The sequence below is a fragment of the Phaenicophaeus curvirostris genome, chromosome 1 (genome assembly GCF_032191515.1).
Source record: "Phaenicophaeus curvirostris isolate KB17595 chromosome 1, BPBGC_Pcur_1.0, whole genome shotgun sequence".
NCBI lineage: Eukaryota > Metazoa > Chordata > Aves > Cuculiformes > Cuculidae > Phaenicophaeus > Phaenicophaeus curvirostris.
Window position 1 is genome coordinate 141337733 of NC_091392.1, and position 6000 is coordinate 141343732.

The window sequence follows — 6000 nt, forward strand, 5'->3', positions numbered from 1 at the left end:
CTGTGGGAGGCCCTCCTCCCTATAAACATCTGTGTCTCCAATTAAAATGTTGCCTGGTTTCCACAACAGAGCAGAAAGCGGCTCTCAGGGAGAAGCACTACATTAATTTACCTCTTAAAAAAAGACACCTCCACAAGTATACTATATTAAATGTTTTAAAATTCCTCATGCTCTTTTGCATCCACTTAGTTTTGCTTTCTTACTTTCAACTTTCTTTATAAGTCCATGGCCACTCACATTTATAATCGCTTCTAGTTCTTTCTCATTCTGCTATGCTTAGGTAAACACATGTCACTATCACCAAATTAATCTAGATTGTATTCTTGAGGGAGGGTTTCAACATTTGGATATTGAAGTCCCTTGTTAGATCTGTACCAGACAAACACGCTGCTAAGAGCTGACAAGGATCTTGGTAACAGTAATATACATCTTCAATTAAAACAGAAAAATGTTCAATATTAAAAAAAAAATATATAATTCTTCGTGAAATAAACAATAGCTAACAAATTAAACAGGGAAAGCACATTACAGGGTGAGGCAAGTTATTCTTTTCCTGCTTTCCTGAACAACTGATTTATTAAAAAAAGGCCCATGTAATCACACTTATTTTTTCTACCTTTGTTGTGTTTGAGTCATTCTTACTTTTCTTTGTAATCTCTCTTGTAACTGAAATGGATGGCAGAAGGATAGAAAATTTGCCAGGAAACTTCTTTTAAAAAGACATCTGAGACAAGGGATCAGAAAAAACTAATCAAAATCAGCACTCAGTTACAGGACGCTATCACTATCACAGAACAGGCTGAGTCTGAGTATGTACATGCTATCCAGAAAGATGGACTAGTGCTATATTTGAAAGGCCACTTACTGAATAATGTATTGAAGACACATATATTGTACATAGAAAAAATGTACTATCAGTTTATTATTGAGGCTTGAAATATGCTAATGTATTTTTCCTATTAGAGCTCTACTTCTAAGCCAATCTATCTTCAAGTAGTTAAACATCGGTGAGTCACAAGGCAGGTATCTACACTGCGCCTCTACTAATACCGTCCTACCAATGACCTCCAGCCTGACAGTTTGGGATTATTTACTAACAGGGATTTGGTACATTGTCCAGCAGCAGAAATGAGCTGAATGAAAAGACCAATATGGTGGGAATAGCTAAGAACTGCACACTTGAGACAACACGGTAAGGAATTTGCCAGAGATTTGGATTTCTGTGTTAAGTGTTATAAATCTTAGTAAGGCAGAACTATTTCAGAAATAAATTTCAACTATAACCTCCTGCAACTAACGGTATTTCGGTGACTGTCTGTAACAGTTCTACCTGAGCAACAATAGCATCTAAATAAATACAGAATTCAGATTGTAAAATTACAACCCCCTGCTTTTGATTCTTTGGACTACAGTATCAAATTTGAGATTGAACCTGGATTTTAAATCAAGATGCAGAAAAAACATAGACTCATCTTTTCATGAGGAAAATATCTCATTAACAGAGTATTCAGAGCCTCGTCATTCTGAAGCCTGACATTAATTCTGAAGCATCAGAAAAAATGGAATATTACAGTATAAAACACACAGATTTGTTACCCAAAAAAAATTTGTGCTTGTGATATTATCTTTCCCTCCCTTCTTAAGGTTAACATGCCATTACTGTGTACCTCCCATCAGGGAGTGTCACAGGTCAAGTCAATGGTAACTGTACAACAAAATGCATCAACATTAGATGGGGAAGGGATGAGAAGCAGCACCACTGAACACATTTGTCCCTCGGTGTTGTAAGCACAGGTCCTCGTCCCTCCTTTCAGCACACACCAAGCACTATTGCTCAGCAAATAACAACTTGTGACAAGCATGACAGAAAAACCGCAGACAAGATACGCGCTGCTACCACTGAGCGCCACAGCGCATGGTGCATTCGAAAGGGCAAAGCTGCAACCAGCAGCTTGGGCTTTCCTTCCCCTCCTCCTCCTTCTTCAACCCATTTCCCTGCAATGACCCCTTAGCTGGCAGAAAAACTCAAAGCACCGCTCTGGCTCTGCCTCGGGGAGCCGTGTTGTGTCTGCGGCGCAGGCCCCATGTGACACACACACGCACAGACACACTCTGACATGTACACACGCAGACACGCACATTCTGACATGCAGACACACAGACACTCACTTTGATATGTAGACATGCAGAGACAGACACTCTGACATGCAGGCACATACTGACACGCACACACACTCTGACACGCAGACACACAGACACTCACTTTGACACACAGACACGTGTAGACAGACATGCACATTCTGACGTGCACAGACATACACATTCTGACATGCAGACACACACTGACACTCACATTTACATACAGAAACACACACTCACTGTGACACACACAAACACATGCAGAAACACACAAACACTGACAAGCACACACAGACACCGACATGCAGACACACACAGAGAGACACACTGACATGCAGACACACACACAGAGACACACTGACATGCAGACACACACAGAGAGACACTCTGACATGCAGACACACACACACAGACACTCTGACATGCAGACACACACACACAGACACTCTGACATGCAGACACACACACACAGAGACACTCTGACATGCAAACACACACACACAGAGACACTCTGACATGCAAACACACACACAGAGACACTCTGACATGCAAACACACACAGAGACACTGACATGCAGACACACACACAGACACACACACAGAGTCTGACACGCAGACACACACAGACACTGGCTGGGGGTGTGTGTGTGCTCCTGACCCCCTCCCCCCGGCGGGGGGCGCGCGCGGAGGAGGGTGCTGCGCTCGGGCTCCCTCCTGTGCGTCCCCCCCCGCCCCGCGCTTCCCGTTCGCGCGCGGGCTACGCGTTGCCCCCGCGCCGGTTACATAACCCCGCGCCCCCCACCTCCCGCCCCGCGGAGAGGAGATAAGGGGCAGGAGGGCGGGGGGGGGGGGGGGCGAGGCCGCGGCCCAGAGAGGGGCAGGGGCTGGGGCAGGGCAGGGGCCCAGCGATGGCTGGTCGGCCATGAAGGGGAGGTGGGGGGGGGGGGAGGGGAGGGGAAGGCTCCCGCGCCGCCGCTCACCTTTCACCGCGTCCCAGACGCGCATTCCCGGGGCGCCGCCGCCGCCAGCCCCGCCGGGCCCTATGGAGGGTGTGTGTGTGCGTGAGTGTGTGTGTCTGTTGGGGGGGGGGGTGGGGGTGTTCACATGGCGGCTCTCCGCTCACCCCCCCCGGCGCGGACGCAGGCGCGCAGCCGCCTCCTCTTCCTCCTCCTCCTCCTCCACAGCGCTCAGCCCAAGCTACGGTCTCTTCCCGTTCCTCCCTCCTCTCGGTGTCCCCCCAGCAGTAGCAGCAGCGGCGCCAGCAGCAGCCGCGCCGCCGCCGCTCCTCCTCCTCCTCGCCCTCCTCCTCCTCCGCCCGCCCTTCCTCTGGGCGCGTCACGAGGGGAGCCTCGCGCCGCCAACCGCCGCCTACGGCCAACGAGCGGCGCGCGCGCCGGGCAGCCCGGCCCAGTCAGCCGGGCGGGCGGGCGGGCGGCTCGCTCCCTCCCCGCGCGCGCCCCCTGGCGGCCCCCGCTCGGCTCGGCCCGGCCCGGCCCCTCCCGCCGGCCAATCGGGCGCCTCCCGCGGCTGGTCTCGCTCCCGGCACGTGACGGCGGGGAGGGGCGGGGCGGGGCGCGGCGCGAGCCCCGGCGGAATCGCCGGGTCCTTCTCTCGCCCCGCCCCGCCCCGGGCCGAGCGGCTGCGCAGGGCGCGGGGCGCCCCCTGGCGGCGGGCGGGCGTGTCAGGGAATGGCTGCGGTGGAAAAGACCTTCGAGAGCCGCCTGGCCGCCACTAAACCCTGTCCCTGAGCACCTCATCCACCCGTCTCTAAATACCTCCAGGGAATGTTAGTCAACCACCTCCCTGTGCAGCCTCTGCCACTGCCCGACGAACCTTTCGGTGAAGAAATTTTTCCTGATATCCAGTCTGAACCTCCCTTGAATCACAGAATCATAAAATCATCAGGTTGGAAAAGACCCACGGGATCATCGAGTCCAACCATTCCCATCAATCACTAAACCATGCCCCTCAGCACCTCATCCACCTGTTCTTCAAACCCCTCCAGGGAAGGTGACTCAATCACCTCCCTGGGCAGCCTGTTCCAGTGCCTAATGACTCTTTCCATGAAAGATTTTTTCCTAATGTCCAGCCTAAATCTCCCCTGGCGGAGCTTGAGGCCATTCCCCCTTGTCCTGTCACCTGTCATTTGGGAGAAGAGGCCAGCTCCCTCCTCTCTACAACCTCCTTTCAAGCAGTTGTAGACAATGATAAGGTCTCCCCTCAGCCTCCTTTTCTCCAGGCTAAACAACCCCAGTTCCCTCAGCTGCCTCTCCATCACTTGTTCTCCAGCCCCCTCAACAGCTTTGTTGCTCTTCTCTGGACTCGCTCCAGAGCCTCAACATCCTCCTTGTAGCAAGGGACCCAAAACTGCACACAGTATTCGAGGTGCGGTCTCACCAGTGCTGTGCACAGGGACAAAATCACTACCCTGCTCCTGCTGGCCATGCTGTTTTGATCCAAGCCAGGACGCTGTTGGCCACCTTGGCCACCCGAGCACACTGCTGGCTCATGGTGAGCCGACTGTCAGCCAGCACCCCCAGGTCCTTCTCTTTTCAGCTGCTCTTCCCCAAGCCTATAGGGCTGCACAGGGTTCTACACTGGGATGGGATGGGTCCATGTGCCCCAGTGGGCAGAACCTGGTGAGCACAGAGGGCTTACAGGGCTAGCAGAGCTGGTGTCCGTGGGGCTGGCAAGGTTGGTGTCCAAGGACCAACTGGGGCTGTGATGCCTGCTCCCCCAGCCCCACTTGGGCATCCCCCACCTGCCCCAGGCTCTTGGGGAGGGTGGCGGACCAGCACTGTCCCTGCCCTGGCTGTGTCCCAGTGGCTGGAATGAGGCTGAACCAGGGTCAGGTCTCACCAGCCTCGCACTAGGAGGGATTTCTCCCACAGGAAAGGGACCTACTTGGTCCCTTCATGCACTGGTTATGGGAATCACCTCTGCTGTCTCCTCGTGTGTGATTCTACAGTTTTTAATTAATCATAGAATTAATTTTAAATCTTCATAGAATCATAGCATGGTTTGAATTGGAAGGGACCTTAAAGATCATCCGGTTCCAATCCCCCTGCCATGGGCAGGGACTCATTCCTCTGCATCAGGTTACTCAATGCCTCAACCAGCCTGGCCTTGAATACCTCCAGGGATGTAGCAACTCCTCTGGACAACCAGCAGAATCATAAAATGGTTTGGGCCAGAAGGGACCCAAATTCTGTTCATCATAGAATTAATGTTAATTGATCATAGAATCATAGAATGGTTTGAGTTGGAAGGGACCTTAAAGATCATTCAGTCCCACCTCCCTTGCCATGGGCAGGGACACCTTCCAGTGGATCAGGTTGCTCATAGCCTCATCCAATCTAGTCTTGGAACACCTCCAGGTTCTGATTACCCAGGTTTCTAGTGAAAGAAAAGTGGATGTAATTTTGTCATAAGTGTAATTGTGGTATGGTAATGTAGGGGAAATAAATCCTTAGGAAAATAGGCCTATTAGTTGTGCTGCTTATAGAAAGCTTGTCTGATACTAAGTTACCTGTTCGAATTCTAACTTATTTGTTTTATAAGTAGAAAATGGCCTTAGTCCTACAACTGTATCCACTTAAGTAGATCTTCTAGCAGTCCCCACTGATTCCGGTTAGAATTCCGGTTAGGCTAGGAGCACATCAGTCTACACACATGGACTCAGTTTTAGGGATGAGGCCATACACGTCTCTCTCGATAAGAAAAGTGCTTATGTGGAACCTTCTTTTATCCATATGCATTGCCAGGGCAGTGGAACAGTTGTGCTGTTCTGTGAAAAATGTTACAGTTTCAAGTATTTTTGTATTCCTTGCTGCGTAATAAAACCAAAACCTTTGTGAATGT

At 51.1% G+C, this 6000-nt stretch overlaps 2 protein-coding genes across 2 annotated transcripts in view; both read right to left on the bottom strand.

The window, feature by feature from the left end:
- REV1 (REV1 DNA directed polymerase) overlaps positions 1-3360 on the bottom strand; it is a 61669-nt gene extending 58309 nt beyond the window's left edge. Inside the window, exon 1 of the mRNA XM_069876376.1 lies at positions 3120-3360. The gene's annotated coding sequence lies outside the window, so the exon portion shown is untranslated. The remainder of the gene's footprint in view (positions 1-3119) is intronic.
- Positions 1-3644, bottom strand: part of TXNDC9 (thioredoxin domain containing 9) — a 120464-nt gene extending 116820 nt beyond the window's left edge. The window contains exon 1 of the mRNA XM_069876548.1: positions 3634-3644. The gene's annotated coding sequence lies outside the window, so the exon portion shown is untranslated. The remainder of the gene's footprint in view (positions 1-3633) is intronic.
- Between the last annotated feature and the right edge of the window lie 2356 nt (positions 3645-6000).